The sequence below is a fragment of the Balaenoptera musculus genome, chromosome 2 (genome assembly GCF_009873245.2).
Source record: "Balaenoptera musculus isolate JJ_BM4_2016_0621 chromosome 2, mBalMus1.pri.v3, whole genome shotgun sequence".
In the NCBI taxonomy this organism is placed as follows: domain Eukaryota; kingdom Metazoa; phylum Chordata; class Mammalia; order Artiodactyla; family Balaenopteridae; genus Balaenoptera; species Balaenoptera musculus.
This window is the reverse complement of record NC_045786.1, coordinates 171,804,381-171,827,255: the sequence shown is the minus strand read 5'-3', so window position 1 is coordinate 171,827,255 and position 22,875 is coordinate 171,804,381. Positions and strand designations below refer to the sequence as shown.

The 22,875-nt window shown below is 36.4% G+C and overlaps 1 long non-coding RNA gene, 10 other non-coding genes and 1 pseudogene across 12 annotated transcripts; all 12 read right to left on the bottom strand.

The window, feature by feature from the left end:
* Positions 1–12,298: 12,298 nt before the first annotated feature.
* Positions 12,299–20,840, bottom strand: LOC118890816. 2 transcript variants are annotated; one of them, XR_005018834.1, is made up of 10 exons: positions 20,470–20,840; positions 19,258–19,380; positions 18,770–18,853; positions 17,848–17,909; positions 16,830–16,900; positions 16,329–16,387; positions 15,518–15,600; positions 14,575–14,635; positions 13,357–13,449; positions 12,299–12,424 (listed from the first exon to the last, which is right to left on the bottom strand). It is a non-coding gene; the product is annotated as an uncharacterized LOC118890816 (long non-coding RNA). The 2 variants fall into 2 exon arrangements; XR_005018835.1 differs by lacking the exon at positions 19,258–19,380.
* Positions 12,924–12,998, bottom strand: LOC118891501. Its single transcript, XR_005019067.1, has one exon. It is a non-coding gene; the product is annotated as a small nucleolar RNA SNORD113/SNORD114 family (small nucleolar RNA).
* Positions 14,175–14,249, bottom strand: LOC118891493. Its single transcript, XR_005019060.1, has one exon. It is a non-coding gene; the product is annotated as a small nucleolar RNA SNORD113/SNORD114 family (small nucleolar RNA).
* Positions 15,110–15,185, bottom strand: LOC118891483 (annotated as a pseudogene).
* LOC118891480 lies at positions 16,102–16,176 on the bottom strand. Its single transcript, XR_005019049.1, has one exon. It is a non-coding gene; the product is annotated as a small nucleolar RNA SNORD113/SNORD114 family (small nucleolar RNA).
* On the bottom strand, positions 16,618–16,692 carry LOC118891468. Its single transcript, XR_005019038.1, has one exon. It is a non-coding gene; the product is annotated as a small nucleolar RNA SNORD113/SNORD114 family (small nucleolar RNA).
* On the bottom strand, positions 17,426–17,500 carry LOC118891504. The gene has a single exon (XR_005019069.1). It is a non-coding gene; the product is annotated as a small nucleolar RNA SNORD113/SNORD114 family (small nucleolar RNA).
* Positions 18,388–18,460, bottom strand: LOC118891489. Its single transcript, XR_005019056.1, has one exon. It is a non-coding gene; the product is annotated as a small nucleolar RNA SNORD113/SNORD114 family (small nucleolar RNA).
* LOC118891499 lies at positions 20,066–20,140 on the bottom strand. Its single transcript, XR_005019066.1, has one exon. It is a non-coding gene; the product is annotated as a small nucleolar RNA SNORD113/SNORD114 family (small nucleolar RNA).
* A 185-nt stretch (positions 20,841–21,025) lies between the features above and the next one.
* Positions 21,026–21,100, bottom strand: LOC118891467. Its single transcript, XR_005019037.1, has one exon. It is a non-coding gene; the product is annotated as a small nucleolar RNA SNORD113/SNORD114 family (small nucleolar RNA).
* A 918-nt stretch (positions 21,101–22,018) lies between these two features.
* On the bottom strand, positions 22,019–22,091 carry LOC118891497. The gene has a single exon (XR_005019064.1). It is a non-coding gene; the product is annotated as a small nucleolar RNA SNORD113/SNORD114 family (small nucleolar RNA).
* Positions 22,092–22,743: 652 nt separating this feature from the next.
* Positions 22,744–22,818, bottom strand: LOC118891462. The gene has a single exon (XR_005019032.1). It is a non-coding gene; the product is annotated as a small nucleolar RNA SNORD113/SNORD114 family (small nucleolar RNA).
* Between the last annotated feature and the right edge of the window lie 57 nt (positions 22,819–22,875).

The window sequence follows — 22,875 nt, the reverse complement described above, 5'->3', positions numbered from 1 at the left end:
TATAATTCCTGGCTATGTGATAGTTAACCAAAGAGGTAATACCCTTGATCCAATTATTTCTTTTATTTTTTTAATACAACTCAAGTAAATTTATTACATAAAACAAAAATATGACAAGGCCAAGTAAAATGAAGGCTCAGTGTTTGGTATAAGTGAAAAAATTATTCATGAAAATTCAAGATAGGTCAATTGCTGCTAAAATACTTGCCAGAGAGAGGAGCTTCAAGATGGCGGAAGAGTAAGAAGTGGAGATCATCTCCCTCCCCACAAATACATCAAAAATACATCTACATGTGGAACAACTGCTACAGAACACCTACGGAACACTAGCAGAAGACCTCAGACCTCCCAAAAGGCAAGAAACTCCCCACGTACCTGGGTAGGAAAAAGAAAAAAGAAAAAACAGAGACAAAGAATAGGGACGGGACCTGCACCAGTGGGAGGGAGCTGTGAAGGAGGAAAGGTTTCCACACACTAGGAAGCCCCTTCGCGGGTGGAGACTGCGGGTGGCGGACGGGGGGAGCTTCGGAGCCATGGAGGAGAGCGCAGCCACAGGGGTGCGGAGGGCAAAGAGGAGAGATCCCGCACAGAGGATCGGTGTGGACCAGCGCTCACCAGCCCGAGAGGCTCGTCTGCTCCCCCGCTGGGGCGGGCGGGGCTGGGAGCTGAGGCTTGGGCTTCGGTCGAATCGCAGGGAGAGGACTGGGGTTGGCGGCGTGAACACAGCCTGAAGGGGCTAGTGTGCCACGGCTAGCCGGGAGGGAGTCCGGGAAAAGGTCTGGAGCTGCCGAAGAGGCAAGAGACTCTTTCTTGCCTGTTTCCTGGTGCGCGAGGAGAGGGGATTCAGAGCGCCGCCTAAACGAGCTCCAGAGACGGGCGCGAGCTGCGGCTAACAGCGCGGACCCCAGAGACGGGCATGAAACACTAAGGCTGCTGCTGCCGCCACCAAGAAGCCTGTGTGCAAGCACAGGTCACTCTCCACACCGCCCCTCCCGGGAGCCAGTGCAGCCCGCCACTGCCAGGGCACCGCGATTCAGGGACAACTTTCCCGGGAGAACGCACAGCGCGCCTCAGGCTGCTGCAACGTCACGACGCCTCTGACGCCGCAGGCTCGCCCCGCCTCCTCCGTGCCCCTCCCTCCCCCCTGCCTGAGTGAGCCAGAGCCCCCGAAGCAGCTGCTCCTTTAACCCCGTCCTGTGTGAGCAAAGAACAGATGCCCTCAGGCGACCTACACGCAGAGGCGGGTCCAAATCCAAAGCTGAACCCCGGGAGCTGTGCGAACAAAGAAGAGAAAGGGAAGTCTCTCCCAGCAGCCTCAGGAGCAGCAGATTAAATCTCCACAATCAACTTGATGTACCCTGCATCTGTGGAATACCTGAATAGACAACAAATCATCCCAAATTGAGGAGGTGGACTTTGGGAGCAATGATACATATATATTTTCCCCCTTTTTCTCTTTTTCTGAGTGTGTATGTGTATGCTTCTGTGTGTGATTTGGTCTCTATAGCTTTGCTTTTACCATTTGTCCTAGGGTTCTGTCTGTCCATTTCTTTCTTTCTTTTTTTTTTTTAGTATAGTTTTTAGCACTTGTTATCATTGGTGGATTTGATTTTTGGTTTGGTTGCTCCCTTCTTTCTTTCTTTCCTTTTTTATTACTTTAAAAAAATTTTTTAATAATTATTTTTTATTTTAATAACTATTTTATTTTATTTTATCTTCTTCTTCCTTTCTTTCTTTTTTTTTCTCCCTTTTATTCTGAGTCATGTGGATGACAGGCTCTTGATACTCCAGCCAGGCATCAGGGCTGTGCCTCTGAGGTGGGAGAGCCAAGTTCAGGACATTGCTCCACAAAGGACCTTCCAGCTCCACGTAATATCAAACGGCGAAAATCTCCCAGAGATCTCCATCTCAACGTCAAGACCCAGCTCCACTCAAAAGACCAGCAAGTTACAGTGCTGGACACCCCATGCCAAACAAATAGCAAGACAGGAACACAGCCCCACCCATTAGCAGAGAGGCTGCCTAAAATCATAATAAGGCCACAGACACCCCAAAACACACCACCAGACGTGGACCTGCCCACCAGAAAGACAAGATCCAGCCTCATCCACCAGAACACAGGCACCAGTCACCTCCACCAGGAAGCCTACAAACCCACTGAACCAACCTTAGCCATTGGGGACAGACACCAAAAACAATGGGAACTACGAACCTGCAGCCTGTGAAAAGGAGACCCCAAACACAGTAAGTTAAGCAAAATGAGAAGACAGAGAAACACACAGCAGATGAAGGAGCAAGGTAAAAACCCACCAGACCGAACAAATGAAGAGGAAATAGGCAGTCTACCTGAAAAAGAATTCAGAATAATGATAGTAAAGATGATCCAAAATCTTGGAAATAGAATGGAGAAAATACAAGAAATGTTTAACAAGGACCTAGAAGAACTAAAGAGCAAAGAAACAGTGATGAACAACACAATAAATGAAATTAAAAATTCTCTAGAAGGGATCAATAGCAGAATAACTGAGGCAGAAGAACGGATAAGTGACTTGGAAGATAAAATAGTGGAAATAACTACCGCAGAGCAGAATAAAGAAAAAATAATGAAAAGAATTGAGGACAGTCTCAGAGACCTCTGGGACAACATTAAACGCACCAACGTTTGAATTATAGGGGTCCCAGAAGAAGAAGAGAAAAAGAAAGGGACTGAGAAAATATTTGAAGAGATTATAGTTGAAAACTTCCCTAATATGGGAAAGGAAATAGTTAATCAAGTCCAGGAAGCACAGAGAGTCCCATACAGGATAAATCCAAGGAGAAACACGCCAAGACACATATTAATCAAACTATCAAAAATTAAATATAAAGAAAACATATTAAAAGCAGCAAGGGGAAAACAACAAATAACACAGAAGGGAATCCCCATAAGGTTAACAGCTGATCTTTCAGCAGAAACTCTGCAAGCCAGAAGGGAGTGGCAGGACATATTTAAAGTGATGAAGGGGAAAAACCTACAACCAAGATTACCCTACCCAGCAAGAATCTCATTCAGATTTGACAGAGAAATTAAAACCTTTACAGACAAGCAAAAGCTAAGAGAATTCAGCACCACCAAACCAGCTTTACAACAAATGCTAAAGGAACTTCTCTAGGCAGGAAACACAAGAGAAGGAAAAGACCTACAATAACAAAACCAAAACAATTAAGAAAATGGTAATAGGAACATACATATCGATAATTACCTTAAATGTAAATGCATTAAATGCTCCAACCAAAAGACATAGACTGGCTGAATGCATACAAAAACAAGACCCATATATAGGCTGTCTACAAGAGACACACTTCAGACCTAGGGACACATACAGACTGAAAGTGAGGGGATGGAAAAAGATAGTCCACGCAAATGGAAATCAAAAGAAAGCTGGAGTAACAATTCTCATATCAGACAAAATAGACTTTAAAACAAAGACTATTACAAGAGACAAAGAAGGACACTACATAATGATCAAGGGATCAATCCAAAAAGAAGATATAACAATTGTAAGTATTTATGCACCCAACATAGGAGCACCTCAATACATAAGGTGCATACTAACAGCCATAAAAGGGGAAATCGACAGTAACACAATCATAGCAGGGGACTTTAACACCCCACTTTCACCAATGGACAGATCATCCAAAATGAAAATAAATAAGGAAACACAAGCTTTAAATGATACATTAAACAAGATGGACTTAATTGATATTTATAGGACATTCCATCCAGAAACAACAGAATACACTCTCTTCTCAAGTGCTCACAGAACATTCTCGAGGATAGATCATATCTTGGGTCACAAATCAAGCCTCAGTAAATTTAAGAAAATTGAAATCGTATCAAGTATCTTTTCTGACCACAACACTATGAGGCTAGATATCAATTACTGGGGGAAAAATCTGTAAAAAATACAAACATATGGAGGCTAAACAATACACTACTTAATAACCAAAAGATCACTGAAGAAATCAAAGAGGAAATCAAAAAATACCTAGAAACAAATGACAATGAAAACACGATGACCCAAAACCTATTGGATGCAGCAAAAGCAGTTCTAAGAAGGAAGTTTATAGCAATAAAATCCTACGTTAAGAAACAAGAAACATCTCAAAGAAACAACCTAACCTTCCACCTAAAACAATTAAAGAAAAAAACAAAAAAAACCCCAAAGTTAGCAGAAGGAAAGAAATCATAAAGATCAGATCAGAAATAAATGAAAAAGAAATGAAGGAAACGATAGCAAAGATCAATAAAACTAAAAGCTGGTTCTTTGAGAAGATAAACAAAATTGATAAACCATTCGCCAGACTCATCAAGAAAAAGAGGGAGAGGACTCAAATCAATAGAATTAGAAATGAAAAAGGATAAGTAACAACTGACACTGCAGAAATAAAAGGATCATGAGCGATTACTACAAGCAACTATATGCCAATAAAATGGACAATCTGGAAGAAATGGACAAATTCTTAGAAATGCACAACCTTCCGAGACTGACCCAGAAAGAAATGGAAAATATGAACAGACCAATCACAAGCACTGAAATTGAAACTGCGATTAAAAATCTTCCAGCAAACAAAAGCCCAGGACCGGTTAGCTTCAGAGGCGAATTCTATCAAACATTTAGAGAAGAGCTAACACCTATCCTTCTCAAACTCCTCCAAAATATAGCAGAGGGAGGAACACTCCTAAACTCATTCTATGAGGCCACCATCACCCTGATACCAAAACCAGACAAAGATGTCACGAAGAAAGAAAAATACAGGCCAATATCACTGATGAACATAGGTGCAAAAATCCTCAACAAAATACGAGCAAACAGAATCCAACAGCACATTAAAAGAATCATACACCATTATCAAGTGGGGTTTATCCCAGGAATGCAAGTATTCTTCAATATATGCAAATCAATCAACGTGATACACCATATTAACAAATTGAAGGAGAAAAACCATATGATCATCTCAATAGATGCAGAGAAAGCTTTCGACAAAATTCAACACCCATTTATGATAAAAACCCTCCAGAAAGTAGGCACAGAGGGAACTTACCTCAACATAATAAAGGCCATATATGATAAACCCACAGCCAACATCATCCTCAATGGTGAAAAACTGAAACCATTTCCACTAAGATCAGGAACAAGACAAGGTTGCCCACTCTCACCACTATTATTCAACATAGTTTTGGAAGTGTTAGCCACAGCAATCAGAGAAGAAAAAGAAATAAAAGGAATCCAAATCGGAAAAGAAGAAGTAAAGCTGTCACTGTTTGCAGATGACATGATACTATACAAAGAGAATCCTAAAGATGCTACCAGAAAACTACTAGAGCTAATCAACGAATTTGGTAAAGTAGCAGGATACAAAATTAATGCACAGAAATCTCTTGCATTCCTATACACTAATGATGAAAAATCTGAAAGTGAAATTAAGAAAACACTCCCATTTACCACTGCAACAAAAAGAATAAAATACCTAGGAATAAACCTACCTAAGGAGACAAAACACCTGTATGCAGAAAATTATAAGACACTGATGAAAGAAATTAAAGATGGTACAAACAGATGGAGAGATATACCATGTTTTTGGATTGGAAGAATCAACGTTGTGAAAATGACTCTACTACCCAAAGCAATCTACAGATTCAATACAATCCCTATCAAACTACCACTGGCATTTTTCACAGAACTAGAACAAAAATTTTCACAATTTGTATGGAAACACAGAAGACCCCCAATAGCCAAAGCAATCTTGAGAAAGAAAAACGGAGCTAGAGGAATCAGGCTCCCTGACTTCAGACTATACTACAAAGCTACAGTAATCAAGACAGTATGGTACTGGCACAAAAACAGAAATATAGATCAATGGAACAGGATAGAAAGCCCAGAGAAAAACTCGGCACACATGGTCACCTTATCTTTGATAAAGGAGGCAAGAATATACAATGGAGAAAAGACAGCCTCTTCAATAAGTGGTGCTGGGAAAACTGGACAACTACATGTAAAAGAATGAAATTAGAACACTCCCTAACACCATACACAAAAATAAACTCAAAATGGATTAAAGACCTAAATGTAAGGCCAGACACTATCAAACTCTTAGAGGAAAACATAGGCAGAACACTCTATGACATAAATCACAGCAAGATCCTTTTTGACACATCTCCTAGAGAAATGGAAATAAAAACAAAATAAACAAATGGGACGTAATGAAACTTAAAAGCTTTTCACAGCAAAGGAAACCATAAACAAGACCAAAAGACAACCCTCAGAATGGGAGAAAATATTTGCAAATGAAGCAACTGACAAAGGATTAATCTCCAAAATTTACAAGCAGCTCATGCAGCTCAATATCAAAAAAACAAACAACCCAATCCAAAAATGGGCATAAGACCTAAATAGACATTTCTCCAAAGAAGATATACAGATTGCCAACAGACACATGAAAGAATGCTCAACATCATTAATCATTAGAGAAATGCAAATCAAAACTACCATGAGATATCATCTCACACCAGTCAGAATGGCCATCATCAAAAAATCTACAAACAATAAGTGCTGGAGAGGGTATGGAGAAAAGGGAACCCTCTTGCACTCTTGGTGGGAATGTAAATTGATACAGCCACTGTGGAAAACAGTATGGAGGTTCCTTAAAAAACTAAAAATAGAACTACCACACGACCCAGCAATCCCACTACTGGGCATATACCCTCAGAAAACCGTAATTCAAAAAGAGTCATGTACCACAATGTTCATTGCAGCTCTATTTACAATAGCCAGGACATGGAAGCAACCTAAGTGTCCATCAACAGATGAATGGATAAAGAAGATGTGGCACATATATACAATAGAATATTACTCAGCCATAAAAAGAAACAAAATTGAGTTATTTGGGGTTTTTTTAACATCTTTATTGGAGTCTAATTGCTTTACAATGGTGTGTTAGTTTCTGCTTTATAACAAAGTGAATCAGTTATACATATACATATTTTCCCATATCTCTTCCCTCTTGCATCTCCCTCCCTCCCACACTCCCTATCCCACCCCTCTACGTGGTCACAAACGACCGAGCAAATTGAGTTATTTGTAGTGAGGTGAATGGACCTAGAGTCTGTCATACAGAGTGAAGTAAGTCAGAAAGAGAAAAACAAATACCATATGCTAACACATATATATGGAATCTAAAAAACAAACAAAAAAATGGTCATGAAGAACCTAGGGGCAAGACGGGAATAAAGATGCAGGCCTACTAGAGAATGGACTTGAGGATACGGGGAGGGGGAAGGGTAAGCTGGTACAAAAAGAGAGAGTGGCATGGACATATATACAGTACCAAATGTAAAATAGATAGCTAGTGGGAAGCAGCCGCATAGCACAAGGAGATTAGCTTGGTGCTTTGTGACCACCTAGAGGGGTGGGATAGGGAGGGTGGGAGGGAGGGAGATGCAAGAGGGAAGAGATATGGGGATATATGTATATGTATAGCTGATTCACTTTGTTATAAAGCAGAAACTAACACACCATTGTAAAGCAATTATCCTCCAATAAAGAAGTAAATAAATAAATAAATAAAATTAAATACTTTCCAGAATTTAATATCTAACTTTTATATAGTGTTGATCCAATTATATCTTAATGGATACTCATATTTCCAAATTAAATTAATAGTATTTCTTGTCTCATATAACTGGACAGTACTTCACCCTTTCATCTTTATTTACGTAACTGTATAGCTTTTGTTATTGATTTTTTGTCGCAATAATACCATCAAAATTCATGAACCACAAAAGTCCAAGAACAGACTTTAGTGCATTCCTAGTCTGTCTTGAGGATCACTTCCAACAGAGACCATAGACTAGATCTCTTTCTGTACAGTACCTCAGAGCCAGATACATATCATCCATCACCCGTGATTCATACCCCACCAGCGGTCCCTTATCGGTCCAGGATTTACCCTCTTTCTCCTCATTCATTTGCACACTCATTGATTTTTAATTTTTAATTGCCTAATAATAATAAAATAAATTTACATGAAGCACAAAAACTCAAGAACAAGAGTTTCAAGTATCCCTAACATCTGTACATAGAATAATTTCCCTCAGCAACTATATCTTTCATTAATCAATCTTAGTTTGCACCTATTCATTAAGGGACATATATGACATATGAAACCCATAGTGGGCCATGGCTAACTTCTTAGATTATACTTAATACATGTTTTTAACAAAACAGTGAATATTCTTAAACAAGCCACCCACACCAAGATAAGAGCTTTGACTATTACTCACATTGGTCTCTTTGCTCCTAATACAGAATTCACAGCCATGGCAAAAGGCTTACATCAGTTCAGTTCATCCATTCTGAGTATAAGCAATGCAGATAATAAAATATTGAGACATTCTTCCCATTAATACATGGTTTTCTCATTTCATTTTCTTAATATTTAAGTACTTATTATTTTATAGGGTGATATACTTCTTTTTCTCTAAAGTAAACAAACTACTCAAACACATGACTGACTCAAAGCAAGAAGACAGCCTAATACATATAACTATCTATATCATCCTTACCCCAAAGTGTAACCTGCTTGATCCATTTATCACTTAATGAACTCTCATGGTTCTAAGTTATATTAATAGTAATTCATACCTCACCACATATTTTCATAGTTTGATATGCTTCACGCTTTTCATCTTTATACACTGACATATCTGTTTATTCTTTCATTTATTCACTTAATAAAATCAAAATCCATAAAGCACCGAAGACTGAGAATACGATCCTTGAATATTACTGAAATCTATCCATGGGCTCATTCCCACAAATGTAAACATTTAATATTTTTTTGTAATGGACCTCAGTAGTTCGTAGATGTTTTGATCGTAAAATATAGTCCCGAATCGGTCCATGGTTGGCCTTTTCTTCATATAATTTGTATATTGCTTCTATATATAGCATGAACCCACCATCAGCACTACAATACTGACTAGTACTTACATCTCCTATGTGCTCCGTCCTCATAATGAAAATAGCTTACATCGTTATCAATTAAGGAATGTGTAGGGAAAACCTAAAACAAATTTAAAGAGCTATAAAATGAATGACATGGACTCAACCTGTTTTTAAAATCATCCCAAGTGATCAAATTAATCATAATCAAATTACTCATATACTTGGTTCTTCATACTTAGTACAGGCCTATCCTTGTTTGATTTTGTTCATGTATGTAACCACGTACTCATTTAAAATACACATTCCTAAACATACTGGCAGCCTACAGATCTTGGTCTTTTCAGAATGCTTAAGTCAGTTCAGGTGCACCCCTTTTGTAGAGTACAAAGATGATGTTAAAAGAATGAGACGTTTTCTCCATTGGACCACGCTTTTCCCCTTTCGTTTACTTAGACTTTTAGATATTTATTAATTAATGTATTTGTTATTTCTTTAAAAATAAGCAACCTGGAACTTAGCACTGACACACAGCAACAGCACTAACTATTATGACATATATTTGACTTTATCGGTGATTCTCGAAACGTTGTTTCCTGATAGGCAGCATTAGCAGAACTTGGGAACGTGTTAGGAATGCAGATTAGCGGACCCTACACTAATTTTACTGAATCAGAAATGCTGAGAGTGGGACCAGCAATCCGTAGTTTAACAAGCCCTCCGGGCGATTCTGATTCTCACTCAAGAACACTGCTCTATTATTAACCTATCCCAGAGAGGTCAAACCCTTGATCTACTGGTTTCTTTTTTTTTTTTAATTTTTATTTATTTATTTATTTATGGCTGCGTTGGGTCTTCGTTTCTGTACGAGGGCTTTCTCTAATTGCGGCAAGCGGGGGCCACTCTTCATCGCGGTGCACGGGCCTCTCACTATCGCGGCCTCTCCTGTTGCGGAGCACAGGCTCCAGGTGCGCAGGCTCAGCAGTTGTGGCTCACGGGCCCAGTTGCTCCGCGGCATGTGGGATCCTCCCAGAGCAGGGCTCGAACCCGTGTCCCCTGCATCGGCAGGCAGACTCTCAACCACTGCGCCACCAGGGAAGCCCGATCTACTGGTTTCTTAATGCACTGCCATGCTTCAGAATTATATGAACAAAAATTTCTGTCTCACAACATTTTTTCTTAATTAACCCAGCTTTACTCTCTTTATCTATCTATCTATCATCTATCTATCTATCCGTCTATTGATTCTTTAATTTATTCCCTTAGAATAATGTAAGAAGTTCCCATGATCCATTTAAACCCCAGAATTAGATGCTTGAAAATTACTGAAATCTAGCTATACACTTATTCCCACAGATATATCAAATCTCCTTTTGAAATGAACTTCAGTGATGCAGAAACGAATTAATCACAAGACACATTCAGACTGCATTCCATTCACATCATGGATCCGTGCTTGACTCGTTTTCATTTAACTTCTGCATTCTTTAAAGATGTAAGAAAGAACCACCATGGGCCCACCAACCACTCCACATCCAAACACCGTAAATATCTTACATTTTCCTGTGGGTTGCTTCACTCAATTCACAGCTTAGATCTTTTCCACAGAGGAATGTTTATAAACTGTGGTGCAAACCTAATATGGAATAATAAGTAGCTGTGAAAGTGAATGTAAAACCCTCAAACTTTAAAAAAATTGTACTGAATTCGATGACTTCATAAAACTTGCCACATTGCATATCTTCAGCATATATCCATATTTGGTCTTCTTTGAATTTATTTGTCGGTAGCTATTTATTAATAGCTCTAATTTTCATTCATCCATTCTTTAATGCGTGAAAGAATCTGACAAACTATTCGTGTCGTAAACAAAATGCAAAATGTTTAACTTCCCAGAAACCAAGAGACAAATGCCTATTGTGTATATCTGTCTAATCCCCCTTATTCAAACTGGCTAGAGCTAAGATTCTTTTTTCTCAAGAGGGACACAACAGGAGTAAAACTGATGAATCATGTTTCACCATATGAACATATTCATGAACATATTCATCACTGGCCAGGTGCTTTGTCCCCTTTGATCTTATTAAGGTATTAACTTATTTATTAATTTATAATACTAAGATCAGTATCCTTGTATACAAACTCAGTTCAATAACACTCATTAATAGTAACTGCATCCAGCCCCTCACTATCATTAAGTGTCACGGGACTATATACTTTTTATTCCCAACTTTATTGAGGAGTAATTGACAAACATAGTTTGCATATATTTAAAATGTACAACATGAAGATTTGATTTATATATACACTGTGGAGTATTACCAATAGAACATTGAAGCCAAGGGCTTGATCATAACTTGTCATATGACACATTTTTGTCACTGGTTCATGTTAAGCCCTCTTTAATGTAGTAAGGGGGTTCAATTATATAAACTATTTTTTCCCATTTCTTAATTTAAAAAAAAAATGCCTACAACCCAAAGATAACCCAGAACATAAACATCAACAATTACAAACATCTCTCTCTGGGTCTCATGATATAAAAGCCTCTACATATTTTTAATAGACTTCGGTTCCTTAGAAATAGATTGGTAATAATGTTTATCACATACTCTGTAGTTATTCCAGATTTGGCCCTATTTTTCCTTCATTTATTCATACATTTGTTTAGTTATTATTGTATTGATTAACTTTTAATAAGCAATCAATATCTATGAAACTCAAAAGCCCAAAAATAAGATCCTTGGATATCCTTAACAAGTCTTTATAGGCTCATTTATATCAGAAGAATGGACTAGATTTCTTTTTGCTTTGGAGTTTGGAGTTCTAGGTAAGCATTGCTCTTCCTTGACTCACATGCCACCAGTCCTCAGTATTACTTCAGACTTCATCCTCTTTTTTTCATTCAATTATAATTTTGTTTAGAGATAAATCGTTAATTCATAATGAGAAACATATACTCATAAATTTTTCAAGTAGTTTTAATATCCCTAACATCTGTATGTAGAATCATTTTCTACAGAGAGAAAAGTCCAGATCTCTTTTGTTAATCGGCCTTGTGTTGAATGTACGGATTAGTCATCATAATTGCTTCATTTTCACGTCTAACTTTACTTATTGTTAGTCCAAGGTTAGCATGGACTAATCCCTACATCTGTCTGTAGAATTATTTCCCTCAGCAAACCATCTCTTCCATTAATTGACCTCAATGTTTTGATTTGGATTAATAAACATAATGTTTCATATTAATTGCATTTGGGGGCCATGGTTGGCATTCACTGATTATATTTCACATTTTTAAATAATACAATGAATACCCTTAAACAAACAACCCAAACTGAGGCAATAACTTTGACTATTACTCACATTGGTCACCATGCTCTAAACCATAGAACTTTTGATCATGGAAGAATCGTTAAGCCAGCTTGAGGGGGTCCATTCTGAGGAGTACAGAGCAGAGGAGATGATTTTAAAAGGCTGAGACCTAATCAACATTGGTCCTTGTATTTCACCTTTCATTTAGTGAGTTATTTAGGAAATTGGCAACTTTCGAAAATGTTTACTTAATGTCTCCTAAGTAAACAAACAATAACGATCTTGCCACTGACACAGAATATGGACATTGCCTATTAACTACTTCACACTGCCTATAAAATCTTTAGCCAGAGGTAACACCTTGTATGATTTGTTTCCTAATAAACAGAAGTATTTTCAAAATACATTAATAGTGTATTTCTTGTCTTGCTACATATTTTTATAATTGGACAATGCTTAATGAACTTCATCTTTATTTATGTACGTATTTATCGATTATTTCATTGATCTGACTATAAAAATAGAGAATACATGAACGTAAACCAAAAATGAGATTCTTGTATATTCATGGCATCTGTCTATAGGATCACTTCACACAGGGCAATAGACTAGTTTCCATTTGCATCGGACCTCAGAGTTCCAGACACATATTCATCATACACGACATACATGACTACACCAATAGTCATCATCGATCCAGTATTGTCCCTCCTTTTCTTCAATCGTTTGTACATTGTCCATTGATTAATTCATTAATTCACTAATAATAATTTTTAAACCCTATTATTCACAGAAACCCAAGAAGAGCCTTGATAGCCCTAAACTGTACATAGGATAATTCTCACATCAATATATCTCTCTCATTTATTATTCTGATTTTCCTATATTCATTAATCAATATAATCAACCCCATATTTATATAATTAATTCCATATTTGTCACTGGGCTATAGTTAGCCTTACGCAATTATACTTCACATCAATACTTCATAATGATACAGTGAATATTCTTTTTTTAAAAACACTAAAATAAGACAAGAATTTTGACTATTACTCACATTGGTCTGTATGCTCCTAACACACAGGTGCAACCATAGACCTGGTACCCATGGAAGATGCTTAAATCAGCTCAGGTGTGTCCATTCTGAGGCCTACAGAGCAGAGCAGATGATAAAGATAATTGAGACCTTATTTCCATTGATCCCTGCTTTCCACCGTTCATTTACTCAGTCATTTAGGTATTTATATATTTTTCATGATATAGATTTTTTTTTTTCTTAACAAAGGAAACTCTCAAACTTGAAACTGATCCAGTAAATAAAACTGACTCTTATTTATCAGCCTACATGATTCTTAGCCACAGAGGTAACATCCTTGATTCATTTATTTCTTAGGAGGCATCAGTGTCTTCTTCAATTTTTATTAGTAATATTTCTTGCCTCACCACGTATGTTCATAGTTGGACAATGCTTAACATTCTTCTTTATCTATTTACTTCTATTTTATTCTACCGTCAATCCATTAGTAATAATAAATCTAAATCTATGGACTCAAAATAAGAACACAATATTTATATATTTCTGACATCTGTCTACAGCAGGGGTCTCCAACCCCCGGACTGCGGACCGGTACTGGTCCAAGGCCTGTTAGGAACCGGGCTGCACAGCAGGAAGTGAGCAGCGGGCGAGTGAGCGAAGCTTCGTCTGCCGCTCCCCATCGCTCTCCATCACTCGCATTGCCGCGTGAACCATCTCCCAGCACGCCATCCGTGGAAAAATTGTCTTCCATGAAACCGGTCCCTGGTGCCAAAAATGCTGGGGATTGCTGGTCTACTGGATCATTTCCAAAAGAGAGATTCAACTAATTATGTTTTGTGTTGGACCCCGGAGTTCCAGACACATAGTATTCATTGTTTATAACTCATATGCCACCAGTTGTTATCACTGGTATATGTTTCTCTTTTTCTTCATTCATTTCTGCATCAGTATTAAATAAATCAAATTAATTCACTGATAATAATATAATGAATACATGATTCCAAAACCCAAGAGCAAGATATTTGCGTATCCCAAGCATAGTATATAGAGCCATATCCCATGTAGACTTTATCTCTTTGATCAGTGAGTTTCAATGTTGATTAAATAACATAATATTTCATATGATTTTTAAATTTGGACATAGTTTATTTTTATTTTATTTATTATTTTTTAAAATAATACAGTGAAACCTTTAAACAAATAACCCAAACCAAGACAAGAACTTTGACCGTTACTCACCTTTGTCTCTTTCCTGACACGGAGGCAACATGACAATCTTAATCAGCTTGGAGGAGCCAATCTGAATAGTACCAAGCAGAGAAGAAAATAAAAAGATGGAGACATTCTCTCCATTGATTCATTGTCTCCACCATCCATATACATAGTCATTTAGGTATTTATTGATTAATGGTAATATTTATTTATTTTCCTCTTAACAAATTCAGCATCAAAGTTGTAACTAACTCAGATCAGAAACTGTACATATCACTGTCTATACCATCCTTAGTCAAAGATGTAATACACTTGATCCATTTAATATTGATTTCAATTTATATTAGTATTATTTTCTTTATTATACATTTTAAAGATGAACAATACTTCAGCCTCTTCATTTTTACTTACACATTTGTTTATTTATCCTGCCATTTATTCTTTTAGAATAAGATTTTGTAAAATTCACAGACACAAAGATCAAGAACAATATCTTTGTATATTCCTGACATCTGTCTATAGAATCACTTTAGACAGAAGGAATGGGCTGGATTTCTTTGTGCTGGACCTCAGAGTTTCAGACACACAAGTACTCATCATATACAACTCATACGTCACTAGCTGTCATCATCGGTCCACGATTGGACTCTTTCTTCATTCTCATCTATATTTATTGATCAATTCATCAATAATAATAAAATAAATATCTGTGAATCACAAATACTCAAGGACTAGATCCTTAATATCCTTAATATCTATCTATAGAATCATTTGCCTCATTGAATATTCTTCTTTCATTAATCATCTTCATTGAGGGAAATACCTATTAAGCAACATAACATCTCATGTCAATTCTATATTTATCCATAGACCATGACTAGCCTTCTTTGAATACATTTAATGCTATTTTTTATTATCACAGCAAATAAACAAACACCCAAACCAGGAGAGGAATTTGACAATTACTTACATGGACCACATGTACTTATACACAGGACAACCAGCAAAGCTCCTGATCATGGTCAATGCTTAACCAATTCAGGTGCATCCATTCTGAGGAATACAAAGCAGAGAAGATGATAAGAGGATTGAGAGACACTCCACTGACATGTACATTTCAACTTTCACATGGTCACTTACTTAGGAAAACAGTACATTGGGGTCATGTTTATTAATTTATTCTTAAACAAAACAGCATCAAGCTTGACACAGACCAAGAATAAGAACTTTGATGGTTATTTACTGTCTGTATCATTCTCAACCAAAGAGGTCAGACATTTGAGCCACTTACATTTCCTAATGAACTTCAGTATTTTCAATCAATGTTAATAGTTTTTATTGACTCACCACATATATTAAGAGTGAATATGCTTCAGCCTCTTCATCTTAACTTATTTACACTTGTACATTGATTATTTCTTTGGGCTAATTTTTATAGTATCAATAAAATCAAAGACTCATAAACACAAACCAAGAAAACTGTTCTTTTATTTTCCTAATACTTGTCAGTAATAGCATGTCAAATAGAGGTGACAAATTATACTTCTTTTTTTACTGGACCTCAGAGTTTCAGACACATAGTATTCACCATCCATGACTCGTACGATATCAGTCATCATCACTGGTCCATATATGGGCCTCTATTTCTTTATTCTCATCGGCATAGTTCATTGATTAATTCATTAAGTGACTGATATTATGTTTCACACTTTTACAATATAGTGAAGAGTTGAGAAAAAAAAAGCTCTCAAAGACATGAATTTAATTACTGTATTACTCACATTGGTCTATAGAGCACAGGATCGTGCAAGATGCTTAAACCCTCCAGCATGCGTCCATTCTGAGGAGTACAGAGCAGAGCAGAAAAAAAAAAAATTTGAGACGTTCTCTGAATTGGTCCTGGTTTTCTTCATTTTGTTTACTCAGACATGAAAGTATTTATTCTTTTCCATAATTTATACACATATATAAGCATAAATATAAATATAATATGATCCTTAGAAAAACGATCCTAACATCTTTCCATAAGATCACTTCAAACAGAGGCAACAGACTATATTTCGTTTCTGATTGGACCTCAGAGTTTCAGACACTAAGTAGTCATCGTCCATGGCTCATACTCCACCAACAGTCATCACTGGTCCACACCTGAGCCTCTGTTTCTTCATTCTCATGGACATTTTCTATGACTGGTGTTTTGGATTATATTTCACACTTTTAACAGTGCAGTGAATACCCTTAAAAAAAAACTTCTTAAACACAAGAACTTAACCTTTACTCACATTCATCTCTAGGCTCTTAACACACAGAGGAAACCACAGAAAATGCTTGAATCAGCTTGAGTGTGTCGATTCTGGGGAGTACAAGATGAGGCGGATGATTAAAAATTTAGATCTTTCAAAAGAAGATCCATCAGTCTTTGTTTACATCATTTCACTTTTTCATTTACAAAGGTATTTATTAATTTTTCTGAATATATGTACATATGAGATATATACATAGGAAACAAGATTGACATCCTCTACTGAGATAGACCCAGGCCTATAAAACTAGGTATTACTTATCAAGGTCAGTGTCTGTTTGATCCTTAGGAAAAGAGGTAACACCGTTGGTCCATTTATTTCTTAACATGCATCAGTTTCCTCAGTTTATATTAAATAGTATTTCTTGCCTCTCGCGTATATTCATAGGTGGACAAAGCAAAATCCTCATTTTTATTCATTTGTATTTTGTTTATTGGCTCTATCATTGATCGATTTATATTAATAATATATAAATCCATGAGTCCAATATTACAAGAACAGTACCCTTGTAAACTCTTAACATCGATCCACAGGATCATCTGCGAGAGAGGAAACAGATTAGATTTTGTTTTGTGTTGGACCTCAGACTTCCAGACATGTGGCATTCATCGTATAAGACTCCTGGGTCATCAGACATCATCACTGATCTGGGGTTGGGCCACTTTTTCTTAATTCTCCTCTACAGTTGTTTATACATTAATTCATCAGTCTACTAATAAAAATTAAGTAAATATATGTGAATTACAAAAATGCAAGGAAAGGAGCCTTCAGTATTCCTATCATTTTTCTTTAGAATCATTGCCTAATTGAATATACCTCTTCCATTAATCATCATTGTTGTAAAAACAGATTAATCAACATAATGTTTCAGACACTTCCGATTTAATCGCTGGACCATAGTTGGTCTTTTTTCTTATATTTAATACATTTTGAATTATTACAGGGATACCCTGAACAAATCACCCAAACCAGGACAAGAACTTTGATTATTACTCACACTGGACTTAATGCTCCTACACAGAGATGCTCCCATGAGCTCCTGAGTTCAGGGTCCTCTTTCTGAGAAGTACAAAGCAAAACAGATATAACAAGATCAAGACATTATCTGCATTGTTCTGTGCACTCCACCTTACATTTAGTCAATCATTTAGTAATATGTTAATCTGGGATAATACTTAACAAATTTCCTCTTTAAAAAATGAATAATACCAGACTTGCTATGGACTCAGAATAAGAACGTCTCTATTAGCATGAGCCAAAGAGGTAAGGCACTCGAACCACTTATTTTTCTTAATGGTATTCAGTATTCTCAACACATTTTAACAGTTTCTATTGCCTTACCCCATATCTTAAGAGTGTATATGCTTCATGTTCGGCATCCTCACTTTTTTATATTTGTACACTGATTCTTTAAGTGATCCATTTATAATAAAAGAATCAAAATTCACAAAAATAGTCTAAGAAAACAGTCCCTTTAGATTCCTCAAATCAGTCTATAGGATCTCAAACAGAGGAAACAGACTGTATTTCTTTCTGATTGGACCTCAGATTCCAGAATGAAGTAGTCATCATCCATGACTCATACTCCACCAGCGGTCATCATCGATCCACATATCAGCCTCTTTTTGCTCATCCTCCTGTATGTTAGCTCATTAATTAATTTCTTATTCATTGATATTAATTTTAAAAACCCTATGATTCACATAAAAACAAAGAATAAGAACCTTGACTATTTTACATCTGTCCATAGAATCATTTATCACATTGATATCTCTCTTTCATTAATTATTCTTACAATACCATAAATTGATTAATAAATACTATTGGGAATAATCCCATATTTATCATTGGCCATGGATGGCCAATAAGTACACTTTTTTAAAAAACCTTCGAATGAAGGCATGAACGTTATTACTCACATTGGTCTCTATACACCAAAGACGTGGAGACAACCAGAGAACGTGACCATGAAAGAATTTTCCAATCAGCTCGACTGGTCCATTCTGAGGAATATAAAGCAGAGTAGATGATGTTTTAAAAATGAGACTGGGCTTCCCTGGTGGCACAGTGGTTAAGAATCCTCCTGCCAATGCAGGGGACACGGGTTCGAGCCCTAGTCTGGGAAGATCCCACATGCCACGGAGCAACTAAGCCCGTGTGCCACAACTACTGAGCCTGCGCTCTAGAGCCCACGAGCCACAACTACTGAGCCCATGTGCCACAACTACTAAAGCCCATGCACCTAGAGCCCGTGCTCCACAACAAGAGAAGCCATCGCAATGAGAAGCCTGCGCACCGCAATGAAGAGTAGCCCCCACTCGCCGCAACTAGAGAAAGCCCACGCACAGCAACGAAGACCCAACGCAGCCAAAAATAAATAAATAAAATTAATTTATAAAAATGAGACCTTGTCTGAATGGATTTTTCCTTTCCACATTATATTCGTTCAGTCCTTTAGGTAGTTATTAATTTTTCATAATTTAGATTTTTTTCTCTTAACAAAAGGAACAACCTCAAATTTGAGACTGACCTAGAAAATAAAATTGACTCTAATTATTATTATTATTTTTTTTTTTTTTTTTTTTTTTTTTTTTTTTTTTGGCTGTGTTGGGTCTTCGTTTCTATGCGTGGGCTTTCTCTAGTTGCGGCAAGTGGGGGTCACTCTTCATCGCGGTGCGCAGGCCTCTCACTGTCGTGGCCTCTCTTGTTGCGGAGCACAGGCTCCAGATGCGCAGGCTCAGTAATTGTGGCTCACGGGCCCAGTTGCTCCGCGGCATGTGGGATCTTCCCAGACCAGGGCTCGAACCTGTGTCTCCTGCATTAGCAGGCAGATTCTCAACCACTGAGCCACCAGGGAAGCCCTGACTCTAATTATGAATCTATATGATCCTTAGCCAAAGAGGTGACACTCTTGATACATTTATTTCTAAAGAGGCATCAATATTTTCAATTTTTATTAATAGTAATTCTTGCCTCACCACATATGCTCACAGTTGAACAATGCTTCACTCTCTTTTTATCTGTTTATTTATTATTTCTTTAATGGTCCTTTATCTATTTATTGATACTTCTTTAATAGTAATATCATTCATCCATTCATTAACAATAATAAATTTAATCAATGAATCCAGGGTAAGAACATGATCTCTGTATATTTCTAATATCTGTCTACAAGATCATTTCCAACACAGGTATTTGATGAATTATGTTTTGTGCTGGACCTCAAAGTTCCAGACACATATTATTCACCATCCACAACACATACACCACCAGTTATCTTCATTGGTTCAGGTTTGGCTGTCTTTTTCCTCATTCATTTATCAAGTAAATCATTAATTTATTAATAACAATAAAATAAACACATAATTCACAAAATCCAAGAATAGGATCCTTGAATATTCCCAACATCTGTCTATAGAACTATTTCACACGTGGACTGATTCTCTTTATTAACCAACCTCAATGGTGCACAATACTGATGACTCAACATAATGTTTCATATCATATTTATCATTGGGCCATAGTTCACTTTTTTATTATATTTAATACTTTTAATAATTCAATGAATACCTTTAAACAAATGACCCAATCTGAGATGACAAACTTGACCATTACTCACCTTTGTCTCTTTCTAATACAGAGGCAATAGGACAATCCTGATCACGGCAGAAGCTGAAATCAGCTGGGGCATCAATTCTGAATAGTACCAAGCAGAGCAGGTGATAAAAAGTTTGATATTTTGTCCATTGATCCATACTTTCCACCATTCATATACGTAGTCATTTAGGTATTTATTAATTTATGGTAATATTTATTTGTTGTTTCCTTAATAAAACAAACATCAAGCTTGCAACAGACTCAGATCAATAATTGACTATTACATATCACTATCTATATCATCCTTACTCAAAAATGCATAATACACTTGACCCGTTAATTATCCATTCTAACTTATATTAATATTATTTCTCTTTACTATGTATTTAAGTAATGAACAGTACTTAACCCTCTTCATCTTTAGTCACTTATATACTTGTTTATTAGGCCAGTAACATTTTTATAATAATATTTTTAAAAACTCGTGAACCACAAAGAATAAAACAAGGTCCCTATATATTCCTGACATCTGTCTATAGGAACACTTCCAACAGAGGAAATGGACTAGATTTCTTTTGCTGGACCTCAGAGTTTCAGACACACAGTATTCATCGTATATGACTCATATGCCATCAGTCATCATTAATGGTCCAAGCTTAGACTCTTTTTCTTTATTCTCATCTACATTTGTTTAGTGATCATTATATTAATTCATTAATAATAATAAAATAAATATCTGTGAATCAAAAAACTCAAGGACAAGATCTTAAATACTAACTTCTGCCTATAGAATCTTTTGCCTCATGGAATATACTTATTTCAATAATCATCCTCATTGTGGCAAATATCGATTAATCAACAGAGTTTCATGTCAATTCCATGATAATCATTAAGCCATGTTTGGCCATCTTTGAATATATTTAATAATTTTTAGTATTACACTGAATATCCTACACAAACCACCTAAACCATGAGAGAAACCTGTTGGTCACATTGGTCTTCATGCTCTTACACACAGGGGCATCCATGGAGGTCCTGATCATGGCCAAATACGTAAATCGGTTCCAGTGTATCCACTCTGAGGCGTACAAAGCAGGAGCAATAATAACAACATTGAGATACTCATTATTGATCCACACATTCCACCTTCATCTGGTCAGTCATTTAGGAATATAATAAATTCAGGTCATATTTCTTATTTTTCTCTTAGAAAAAAGAACAATATCAAACCTGGTACTACCATAGAATAAGAACTTTGCCTGTTATTCATTGTCTACATCATTCTTAGCCAAAGAAGTATGACATTTGCACCATTTACATTTCCTAATGAACTTCAGTATTTTCAATCAATATTAATAGTTTTTATTGCCTTACCACATATATTAAGAGTGAATATGCTTCAACCTCTTCATCTTAACTTATTTATACTTATACTTATTTCTTTGGGCTATTTTTTTTAAAGTAAAATCAAAATTCATGAACACAAACCAAGAAAATTGCTCTTTTATTTTCCTAATATTTGTCTATGGTGTAATACCAAGTAGAGGCAACAGATTATATTTCTTTTTTGACTGAACCTGAGTTTCAGACACGTAGTATTCATCATCCATGACTCATACGATATCAGTCATCATCATTGGTCCATACATGGGCCTCTATTTCTTCATTCTCATCTGCATAAGTTCATTGATTAACTCATTATTACTAATATTAATTCTATTCCACACTTCTAACAATACAGTGAATATTTGAGGAAAAAAAGAAGCTCTCAAAGACATGAATGTGCTTACTGCATTACTCACATTGGTCTATAGAGCACGTGACCATGAAAGATGCTTAAATCCACTAGCGTGCATCCATTCTGAGGAGTACAGAGCAGAGTAGATGATAGAAAAAAATTGAGACTTTCTCTAAATTGGTCCTTGTTTTCCTCATTTCATTTACTCAGTCACAAAGGTATTTATTATTTTCCATGATTTATACACATATATAAGCATAAATATGAATATAATGATATGATCCTTAGAAAAAGAGCGAACACCCTTGGTCCATCCATTTATTAATATGCATCAGTTTCTTCAATTTATATTAATAATACTTCTTGCCTCACCACATATACTTATGGTTGATAAGGCTTCATTCTTGTTTTTATTTAGTTATACTTTGTTTATTGGTTCTATCATTGATCTATTTATATTAATAACATAGAAATTCATGGATCCAAAATTAGAAGAACAATATCCTTGTTTATAGGGATGATTTGCAAGAGAGGAAACAGACTAGATTTTGTTTTGTGTTGGACCTCAGACTTCCAGACACGTGGTATTCATCGTATATGACTCCTACGCCACCAGATGTCATCATTGGTCCAGGTTTGCGACTCTTTTTCTTACTCCCATCTACTTCTGTTTACTGATTAATTTATCAA